The sequence below is a fragment of the Rhinolophus ferrumequinum genome, chromosome 19 (genome assembly GCF_004115265.2).
Source record: "Rhinolophus ferrumequinum isolate MPI-CBG mRhiFer1 chromosome 19, mRhiFer1_v1.p, whole genome shotgun sequence".
Taxonomy (NCBI): domain Eukaryota; kingdom Metazoa; phylum Chordata; class Mammalia; order Chiroptera; family Rhinolophidae; genus Rhinolophus; species Rhinolophus ferrumequinum.
The window spans coordinates 28,827,222-28,839,320 of NC_046302.1; the positions used below are offsets into that span (position 1 = coordinate 28,827,222).

At 38.1% G+C, this 12,099-nt stretch overlaps 1 protein-coding gene across 33 annotated transcripts in view; it reads left to right on the forward strand.

Annotated features, from left to right (window-relative positions):
• The window catches only part of DTNA (dystrobrevin alpha), a 366,357-nt gene that overhangs the window by 164,120 nt on the left and 190,138 nt on the right, over positions 1-12,099 (forward strand). For all 33 annotated transcript variants that reach the window (XM_033135729.1, XM_033135733.1, XM_033135726.1 and 30 more), the window contains exon 2: positions 7,916-8,042. The gene's annotated coding sequence lies outside the window, so the exon portion shown is untranslated. The remainder of the gene's footprint in view (positions 1-7,915; positions 8,043-12,099) is intronic.

Here is a 12,099-nt window from a genome sequence, read left to right on the forward strand (position 1 = left end):
ATGACTAGTTAGTTCTAGAGACAAAAATAAAACTCAGGCTTCTGATCCCAGTTCAGTCTTGTTATTATAACACAAGAAGCTGCTTCAGGGACCTAAGAAGATGCTTAGGGATCTAAGTACTTTTTCTTCCTCTCCCTGCTTCTTCTTGGTTGTTGAAGATCTGGCTGATGCTGTGTTTGTGGAAGAGGAGGAGCCAGAATCCTGAGATCAGCTTCAGCACTGGTGTGAAACCCTTGTATGCCATTTGTGAATATGGCAACAAAGAGTCACTTGTAAAAAGCAGGACCTATTTCAATTATTGGGAAATTATTTGAATAAGTGTTTATTGTTTTTCAAGTGACTTCAATCATTCTTAGCCAAACTCACTTAATACGTGCTACAACTTATGCCAATGACAATGTCAAGCACCAGAAAAGACCAAACTTTATGTTTATGAATGCAACATGGCTCTCAATGTTTGCATTTCTCTGGAGCACCCTTTGCAAACCTATGGTTGTGATTACCTGTATCTGGTTCACATAACATTACACCTGCCTTCTGTGACTGTAATAATCTGAAAATGGTCTCCATCCTAACCTCTGAAATCTAGTAAACTAGACTCATGACACTGTAATCATCCAAGTGTAAATAAAAGAAAAGGAGAGACTACAGGAGTATTATAAAGCTTCGTCTTCATTCTTCCTATTAACATTGAGGCTATCCTAGTCCTATATAACAATGAAAGTAGATAGAATACCTACTATGGTGCAAACTCATGGGGATAAGAAAGAGGAAATTGGATCAAATATTTTTAAGAAACAAGGACTAAAATGTGCATTCATTCATACAATAAATGTTACTGCAGGCTTACTATTTGTCAGGCATCATTTAAGCATCAGGGGTGCCATAGTGAACAAAATTACTGCTTTCATGGAGCTTACATTCTAGTATGAAGTGACAATGAATAGATAATAAATAGTGGAGGTGCTATGCAGAAGAATATATCAGGGTAAGCAATAGAGAATGAGGAGGAGTGCTATTTTAGGTAGGAAGATCAGTAAAAACATAAATAAAAACATGAATATTAACTCCAGCCTAATATTTGGCCAATTCCCACATAATCTCAGTTGGGAGTGAACACTTATACCACTTTATGTAATGAATGCATGTGCTTGATGAAATCTGACCACCACAAGTGATTATCCAGTCTTTATTTAAATTCATACCATTAATGTGAAGATTATATTTTTTTGGTGGCCCATTCTATTTTTGTATTCTCTAAGTTGAAGGGGTTCCCCTATTGAGCAAAAATCTACTTCCTGCAACTTTCATCCAAATTATCTGCCTAAATTATGGCACCACAAATTAACAAAATCCTTCTTTCTGTTGTGGGACTCTATGGTAAAAAATGTTGACTCCTAACTCCAGTCTGGACACTAATGGAAAACTCTTCAGGAAGCTAGATAAAGAAGACAGTGTTTTATTTAATCCCATAACACTAAATTTTAATTTCTAGTCACATGTTAGTCAAACTAGAATTTGATAGCTGATGGAGAATTTAAATAAGAGTTTAAAGAAGATTTCTGGTCAAGATGGCAGAGCAGCTAAATGTTCTGCTTGCTCCTCTCATGACCACATCAAAATTACAACTAAACTACAAAACAACCATCATTCAGAATCTCCAGAAGTCTAGCTGAACTGAAGTCCTACAACTAAGGACACACAGAAGAAGCCACCTCAAGATTGGTAGGAGGGGCAGAGACACAGAATAGGCTGGTCCCACACCTGCATGTGACCTTTAAAAGTTGAGAGGATTATCTTGGCTGTGGAGGTGCACCCTGGAGGAGTGAGGGGTCCAAGCCCCTCACCAGGCTTCCCATCCCAGTGTTCCAGTGCTGGGGAAAGAAGTCCATCACCATAACTTCTGGTTGTGAAAAACAGCGGAGATTTTGGCTGAGTGAGCCGGGGGATGGCTGGCGTCCCAGGCACTCCTCTTAAAGGGCCTGCACATGGATTTGCTTGCTGATGGACTCACTTGCTCTGAGCTCCAGCACTGGGGCAGCAGCTGCAAAGGCACCAGGGAAATACAGGGAGGAACTGAGTTAACTGGCTTCAGGGTGAGGGCCAGTGGGGCAGCTTTATCCCAGACAGAAGTGCTGGCAGAAGCCATTGTTTCTTTGTTGAGCCTTCCCCCATCCAGGCTCTACCTGGTCTGACACAGGCAGCTACCATGTCTGACTCTCCTTCAACCTGACTAACATAGTTTGCTCTGCCCTGGTCATTCCCTGAGACCCCGCCCCACGCAAATTTCTGACACACCCAAGCCATTTCCAATGGCTTTTTCATACAAATGGCCTGTCTTGGCTCATGCTAAGGATGTTCCTAAAGTCTCTCAGAGGTTCACAAAACCCAACATGCAGCATTTGGCCTCAACATGTCCCATACCTCTTGCTGAGCAGGTCCAAACCAAGCCCAGCACTAGTAGCAGCCGGCCTCAGTTTGCATCTTGGCCTCTCGAGGCACTTGCAAGTCCAGCTCAGGTGGCAGTCATTTGAGGATTGCATCGTGGTTCATGCCAGGTGGTCCTGAGCAGGGCACAGGCTGTGGCTGAACTTTCCCTGTGGTGGGGCCCCTCATAGGAGGCCATGGGGCTGGCACACCTGGTGGCCAGCTTCAGATTGAGCTCAAGCATCACCTAGCTGCCTCCAAGCACAACACACCCAAAAGGAAGACTGGGCAGCCACCAGAGCCCTGCTCCAGGAAATCATGCCCTGTATGGTCAGCCCCTACAAGACAGCTGCTTCACTGTAGTCACAGCCAGTCCTCACAACCAGTCAGCCTGAGGGTCAGTCTGTTTGTTGATATGCAAACAATAACCAAGGCTCAACTACAACAGGAGGTCACACACAGTCCACACAAGGGACACATCTGGAGCACCAGCTCAGGTGACCAGGGAGACTGTGCAAATGAGCTGCACAGGACTTCTACTACATAAGACCACTCTACTAAGAGCAGGAGACATAGCAGCTTTTACCTAGTACATACTAAAACACAGGGAGGCAGCCAAAATGGGGAAAGAAAGAAATATGTCCCAAATGAAGGAACAGAACAAAGTTCCAGAAAAAGAACTAAACAACATAGAGACAAGCAATCCACCATATGCAGAGTTCAAAACACTGGTTATAAGGAGGCTGAATGATCTCAGGGAGAACATTAATAAAGAGATAGGAAACATAAAATGGAGATAGAAAACATAAAAAAGAACCAGTCAGAAATGAAGAATACAGTAACAAAAATAATGCATTTGAGGGAATCAACAGGAAATTAGATGAAGCAGAGGATCAAATCAGCGATTTGGAAGATAAGGTGGCAGAAAACATCCCATCAAAACAGCAAAAAGAAAAAACAATCCCCCAAAATGAGGATAATTTAAGAGGCCTCTGGGACAACATCAAGCATACCAACATTTGTATCAGAGAAGTACCAGAAAGAGAAGAGAGAGCAAGGAATTAAAAACCTATTTGAAGAAATAATGACAGAAAACTTCCCTAACCTTGCAAGGGAAATAGACATGCAAGCCCAAGAATGACAGAGACTCTCCAACAAGATGAACCCAAGGAGGCCCACACCCAGACACATCATAATTAAAGTGCCAAAGGTTAAAGATAAAGAGAGAATCTTAAAAGCAGCAAGAGAAAAGCAGTTAGATACCTACAAGTGATCCCCCATAAGACTGGCAGCTGATTTCTCAACAGAAACTTTTCAGGCCAGAGGGACTGGCACAAAATATTCAAAGTGATGAAAAGCGAGGACCTACAACCAAGATTATTCTACCCAGCAAAGCTATCGTTTAGACTCAAAGGACAGATAATAAACTTCCCAGACAAGAAAAAGCTAAAGGAGTTTATCACCACCAGACCAGTTACAAGGAATGTTAGAAGGATTTCTTTAATATGAAAAATATAAAAAGATAAAAAAATATGAATAATAAAATGGCAATAACTATCTATCAATAATTACTTTAAGTGTAAGTGGATTAAATGCTCCAATCAAAAGACATATAGGGTGGCTGAATAGATAAGAAAACAAAACCGTTACATATTGTGCCTACAAGAGACTCACTTCAGATTGAAAGACACACACACACTGAAACTAAAAGGATGGAAAAAGACAATTTCATGAAAATGGAAACAAACAAACAAAAAAAGCTAGAGTAACAACACTTATACCAAACAAGCTAGACTTTAAAACAAAGGCTATAAAAGGAGACAGTGAAGGATCCAGTAATCCCACTTCTGGGTATTTATCTAAAGAAACCCAAAACTTTGCTTCAAGGGGATGTGTGCATCCATATATTCACTGCAGCATTGTTTACAATGGCCAAGATGTGGAGGCAACCTGGGTGTCTGTCAATAGAAAAATGGATAAAGAGGAAGTGGTACATATATGCGATGGAATATTGCTGAGCAATGGAAGGGAATGGGGTCTTGCATCTGTGGCACCATGGATGAACCTGGAGGGTATTGTGCTGAGTGGAGTATGTCAGAGAAAGACAGTGTAATGCGATTTCTCTTATATGTGGAATGTAAAGAACAAAATGAACAGAAACAAGCTCATAAATACAGAGAATATTATGATGGTTGTCAGATGGGAGGGCGGTTGGGGGTGTGAAAAGGCAGGTGAATTGGTGGTTACAATGTAGTCATGGGGATGTAGGGTATAGCATAAGGAATATACGTAGTCAATAATATTCTAGTAAATATGTATGGTATCAGATGGGTACTGTAATTATCGGGGTGAATGATGGGAGGGGGTTGGGGAGCAGACAGAAAAAAGTGAAGGGATTAAGGAGTAGAAATTGGTAGTTACAAAATGGTCACGGGGATGTAAAGTTAAGCATAGGGAATATAGTCAATAATATTGTGATAGCATGATATGGTGTCAGATGGTTGCTGAACTTATCATGATGATCTCTTCTTAGGTATATAAATGGTGAATAACTATGGTGTGCACCTGAAGCTAATATAGAATTGTAAATTAACTAAATTTTAATAAAAATCTTTAAAAAATAAAATTCATTCATTCATTAAATAAAATAAAACGTCATTGTTTAAATTTGCATCCAAATTAAATTCAGACTTACTTAAAAATGATTTTATGAAGTTAAATCTTTTTAGAAAGAATGCTGTGCAAGAAGCATCAGCTCTAGAAGTACTAAAATTTATACTTCAAAATAATTTATCAGAAATATAATATACTCATTATACAAGGAGATAAGTACTGGGAGGCAGGGATCACTGGGACCCTGGCAGAAGATGCCTACCTTGAATGGGATTAAGAGACAGTGATAAAATGTAGGTAACTGTAGAAATTGTTTCTAGAAGCTGTTGGTTCTCTGCTTCTTCATTTATATTGGCATATGTATGATTCTAAATAGGCCTTATTGTTTAATTCTGAGGTAGATAAGTGTTTTGATGGTTCAAGATGATTGCAGACCATATCATAAATTTTTCAAAAATTGAAAAAAAATTTAAAGAGAAAAAGGTATCTTTTTCTACTCCCACCCAATGTTCACATGAGAATTTTGCTTTGCAAGTGTCCAGTGGGCTGCAGCAAGAGGAGAGAGCAGGCTTTAATTTAGTGGCAGTTTGGGAGGCTTGACTGTGAAAAGAATTATGGATACTATTCAGTTCTATATACTCCAGGCAACAGACGCCCAGAGGGGTAGGGATGGAGCTGCCTCCAGATTAGACAACTGCTTTTGCTCACTGCTGTGAGAAACAGGCTGAAACAGAGGCCACTTCTTGGTGGAGGAGGAATAGCAAAAACTGAAGCCGACTTACAATCAAGATGTTATCCAAGTTGCAACTTCTCTTGGAGTCATAGATCCAGTTAAGGTGTGCAACCTGAGCCACCCTGTGGGGTACTTTAAAACATAGCGTCTCTGTCGGAGCCTCGTCTCATCTTCCTCCTAGTCTGTTGCAGCTTGTGATGACCCAGAGACCTCGTTAAAAAACTAAAATGCAAAACTCCTTCCCAAAACTGCCAGGTAGAGGAGCAATGACCAATGGAACCATCCAAAGGGGTCCCCAGGTCAATAACAAAGGATTTCTTGAGTGACTCTATATTGCCAGACATAGTTGGATGTAAGTTTATCTATGTGTGTGAACTTTGTAAATAATAGTGTATATAACATTGTGTAAGGTATCCATTTGTTTTCTGATGCAATGGTTTGAAGAGTTGCACTCATGATAAGAGGATAATATTTTTAATATATAACTTATTCCCAGATGCATATGTCTACTTTACCTGAACCCCAATTAAAAAAAATAAAAGTAGCATGTACTTTAAGAAAACAAAAAAAATATCTGAAAGTACTACTGTTGTAATAATACGTTTAATTCAAAGAATGCCAAATACATATATGTACCTAGAATCTAAGTACAGGGAAAGATGGTTGTATTCTAATGTGTCATGAGATTTCTTTATCTGCTCTTAAATAAATCTCATGCAATAATGAATATATCTGAAAACTTGTATTAGAGGCAAGGAGAGTTATTGCATAGAATTTCCTCTGTGAAACTAAAATCATAGGATGCCTGAAGCCATGAAAGCTAAATAATTACTGTAATCATTTTAGATAATCTGGGTTAAAGAAGACAATTGGGGGAGGAAAGTGCAAGGGTGGAGTTGGAGACATGGGGAACCTACCCCCATCCAGGGTACAGAGCGAGGCTCCTTCTGCCCCTTCTTTTTCTACCCCCACTACCATCAGATGCCTTCTCCCCTTTATATTCTGTGATTCCCCTCTAGTCCACACATTTCCTTCATTTTAACATGGGATTTCCTGAGCTTCATATTTCTGCTTCTTCCGACCGTTTAGCAAGCTGGGATACTGTTTCCCCGAAAATAAGAGCTAGCTGGACCACCAGCTCTAATGCATCTTTTGGAGCAAAAATTAATATAAGACCCGGTCTTATTTTACTATAAGACCCGGTATAATATAATATAATATAATATAATATAATATAATATAATATAATACCGGGTCTTATATAATATAAGACGGGGTCTTATACTAATTTTTGCTCCAAAAGACGCATTAGAGCTGATGGTCCAGCTGGGGCTTATTTTTGAGGAAACATGGTAGTAACAGCAGCGTGTTTATTGGTAAGAGGGGAAGGGAAAAGGAAGGAGGAAGAGAAAATGGTGGGAAAGTCTGGCTGATGGGAGATGGCGGGTGGAGTAGCTGGGTCACTACCAAGCCGAGTCTTCGCATTGGGAAGTGCAATCTCTTTCAGTTCTCATCTGTGATTTGTTTTCAGAAGGCAAAAGTTTATAAAATTGTTCAGCTTCTTTAAGAAACATTAACAATTTTACAAACTATTTACTACTTTTGTTATTACTGCACAACTTAATAAATCATATGGATATCTACTTACGACTGCTCAAGCTTAAACCGGTAGAGGAAATGCTGGTCTGGGACACTGACTCAACTGATTTCCTTGTCTTTAGTAGAAATTATGGTGACACAGTATTCCAGAAAATTACCTGCTTAGAAAACACTAAGATTCCATGTTTTCCTTCATCTGGGTTTTTAATCAACTTAAAACAAAGAGTTAGGTTAGGAGCCCAGGGTTCAAGGCCACTCTGTGTTACTAACCAGGGGCTTAATCTTGTACAGTCTTTTCATTCCCCTGGGCCTCTCCATCCTCAGCTCTAAAAGGCCTCTGTCTGGCACAGTGTCTATTTTTCTAAATATTTCTTATAATAAATGAAAACCAAGGTTCTGATTTGAGTATTATAAATCACTTTTAGTGTATAAGGGAATTTGTAAACTACCATATGCTCTAGATCTGCCTATTCTGGCTTTCTGTTTCTGTAATAAACATGTGTCAGGTGCTTAGCTAAATAAAAGTCTATTTTCTCATTGCAGATAAATAGAATTTACCAGTTCCTGGATGAAGTGCTTGGGAAGTCTTCAAATGCCATAGTCAACTGCCATTTCAAAGAAAAAATACATGCTTTTGGAAAGTTCATGCTGTTTCTTCGTTGAATTTTAGGTGAGTGTGTCTGAGACAAAGAGTTTAAGGTGGATATTGAACTATTTCCTCTCAAAATGCTTCTCTCGTTGCATGTAAAGAAAATGGGGTTAAATAGTATCAACGTTTTGTACTTTTAGTGAGGTGTCAAACAGTGAAAGATTTAGTTTCTGTGCCTTTTGTTTATTTTCTTATTATTATCAAAGACCATTTGAACTATGAGGTGTGAGATATAGAGATGGCCCGGACATCTCTTCCTGGTTTCCGTTAAGCAAATGCCATAATACTTCATTCTATGCTAAAGGTCATCTAATTTTTAAAATAATGCATTTAACATCAGAGTTATAAGCCAAAATGAGACAAAACCATGTTTTAATGGCATAAACTAGAGGGAAATCTGATGGTAGTAATGGCAATTTAATCATTAATAAGTCTCTGCGTCAGAAAAGGCTAACATTTCAGAGGCTGCCCATGGGGAGATTTTATACTTAAAGTAGGGCATGGTTTCGGTTAGGTGTAGTTTCTAAACTGCTGTGTACGATTAAGCACACACACATACTCACACACATTAAGCTTTGTTTTGCCTGCCTATAAAATGGATGGATCAATGCTTTTTACGTCATCATGCATAATTACCCTTTCATACTACAAAAGACATAGGCCTACAAATTCGTACTTTACAGTTAGTCTGCAATATGCCGTTGTCAACTCAGAGGAATCGAGGAATTGAGTGGTGGTCTTCTTGAGGAAATTGTGTGTCTTTCCACCTCCTCCTGAGTCTAGTTTTCAAAGTGTGGGTTTATTATCTACTTTGAAGAATGGTGATTTCCCGAACATCAGAATATATCTCTGTTCACAGTTCTGAATAAAACAGTGCAACTGACCGAGAATTGATTGACCACTGTTTAAATCTAATCCAAAAGACAGTGTACTTTTGATTAACTTCAAAATGAAGGTGGATAATTCTCTCATAATCTTAAGGGTGTGTAAGTTTGGTTTCTTGGGATTGTATATGGAACTAAAATGGTGATTTCATTTGTTCACAAGATGTTGGTTAAATGCAGTTCCTAGGAGCTAAACTTAGTGCCCTTTAAAAATATCAGTAAATCAATTTGTCTAGTGTAACATTACTCTGAAGGAGAAAAGGAAAACAGAAAACGTATTTACTTAACTCTCTATTTTCCGATTGTGGCTGTGTGTACCTGTTTTTTATCTTCACCTCCATTCCTTGCCCTGTTCCTACTCTGCTGGTTCCATGAAAGCTGACCCGGATAGGCTGGTTTTTCCAGCCCCCAAACCCAGCCTCCAGCTTCCCCCCCGTGACCTTGAACTCTGAGCTCTAGTAATATCAACTCTTCCTTTTGTCCCTTGAGACTTGTGGGTGGTAGTAGTGCCTTTGACTTCCTGCTGCTGCTAATCTCAAAGATGATTCACTATCCCCACTTTAGCTTCTCAATTCTTCCATCATCTGTGTGACCATTTCTCTGGATTGAATCCTGTCTGTTTTAAATATTTAAGTGTTTTCTCTTTTCTTAGTCACATCCTGATTAACCACTCAGTACTTCATTAATTTCTCCCCAAAATTAGTGGAAGAAAAGTGAATAGGGGCTACTTGCTTGTCCCAAGGAAAATAAATGATTCTCAGTAAATAAATATAAAGTTAAATGTGAAGTGCAGTTTTTTACGCTGAAAAAAAATAGCTTTATATATATGTGTATATATATATATATATATACACATTTAACATTTATATATTATACACATTTATATATTATATACATTTTTATATATTATATATATTATACACATTTACATATTATACACATATATATACGTATATACATATATATATATATATATACACACACATATATTTTTTTTTATTAAAGTTTATTGGGATGACAATTGTTAGTAAAGTTACATGGGTTTCAGGTGTACAATTCTGTAATACATCATCTATATATCATATTGTGTGCTCACCACCCAGAGTCAGTTCTCCTTCCATCACCACATATTTGATCCCTTTTACCCTCTTCTACCACCCGCCTCCCATCCTCTGGTAACCACTAAACTCACTGTGTCTATGAGTTTTTGTTTCTTCATTGTTTGTCTTGTTCCTTTGTTGTTTTCAGCTTTGTATCCCACATATCAGTGAAATCACAGGTTCTCGACATTTTCTGTATGATTTATTTTGCTTAGCATAATAATCTCAAGATCCATCCATATTTAAAGGCATATTCTAATCTGTATAGTGTGGTAGTTAATTTGTTGCTGTTAATAAAATCATTGCTAGTATTCTTATCTTGCATATCAAGTTCATGGGAAGATTTTTAAATTGAGTCTCAGATACATACCAAATATGATTTTTACTTTTTTAATATTCACATTTCACAAGCTTCTGTATGTATCGTATAAGAACCTCTTCTTAGGGCATCAGTCTCATTCCTACATTCATATTTAAATTTAGAACTTCAGATCTGTTTCATGATGAATCAGACCTTTCTCTTTTAGTAATAGCTGTTTGCTACTTGGTGCCCTGTGATCTGAACATTTCCCATTTCCTAAAAAAATACTGACTGCATTGGAAAGCAAAGTGATCAGGGTGCCAGTGTCCGTCTTTTTTGACAGGTAAACAATCCACTACTGTCCTAACAATCCCACTCATTCTAAAGGGCCTCTTTGCTATTACAGTAGCTTTTCACTTAATCATTTTGGCACTTCACTTGGTTATTTTAAATGCAAGTGCCTGGCTATTTTCATTTTCTTCTCATTTATTTATGTAGACATTTCCCTTTTCAATCTTTTCTCAGGGGTCATTGTGACTGGTCATTTGTCCATGTTAATGTATTATGGGTACACTCAAAAGGACATGGTGTCCCTCCTACCCATAGTTTTCATCTAGTCAACCAATGTTAATGTTAAACCTGCAAAGCCTAATTGAGAATCCTCCAGACAATGTGAAAATGCCATCATGAGTAAAATTACTTTTGAACCCTTATAACCTAAAATTGGGACACACAGGGATAGTAGCTTTATGGTGTGGTTTAAGATGCAGCAAATAACCAATGTTCTTAAAATACATCTTCCTTAGTTTGGTACAACACTGAAAATTCTAATCGTTAATGTTTCTTTCCAGCTTATAGAAATGAAGCTTTATAAAATCATGTTTTTTTAAAAAAAAGTACTTTCAGGAAGAGAAATACACCCATTAATAGTGGATACTACATCACACATAAGTCAAATGAATTAGCCAGGAAGAGACTCCTGGGGCAGTGGTGCAAACACTCACATTTGAGGGTGTAGTACACATAAGTAAGAGGAGATGACTGAAATAATCTCACTAACATCAGCACGTTGCCTGAGGAGTAAAGGGAAATATCTTTCCTAAGAGATAAGGCAGGACAAACATATCTTCAAGTCATATTGGAGGGAGGGGGAGGAAGAGTAGAGAGTTTAGTCCTTACACAAATGAGCAACATTCTGAAGAGAGATTTTTAAATCGCTGGTGCCCAAATAGTTCAGGAAGTGCTTTAACCAAGATGTAGTCAGGTGACTCACAGAGTATAATGTGGGAAAAATCAAATGTGTTTAAAGGCAGAAATCATCTGTTATCCATCTTTGTATCCCTGGAAACTAGCCCGCTGCTTGGCTCACTAAAGATAATTTCTAAATAAATAAATGATTAGTGAATAAGGACAAAGGCACAGAGCAACACTGGCTGAGGCTTACTGAGTTCCTCCTTTATATCAAACACTGTTGTGTATACACATATACTACGTTTCATGCTTCAACAACCCCATGACATAGGTAATATTAATCTCATTTTTAAAGATAAGGAAACTAAAGCCCAGAAAGGTGGAATAACCTGCCCAAGGTTAAGTAAGATGGGATAAAAAATTCAAATCCAGACAGCCTGGTTTCAGAGCCTGAACAAATAATTATGATGTTCCACTGTCTCTCATGTAATATAGTCATCAAATAATTTTAAAATACAGAAGCAACATTGTTTATTATTAATAAACTTACATCATTCCAGAATATACCTGTATTAAGAGATCTTGCCTAAGTATTGAAGGGG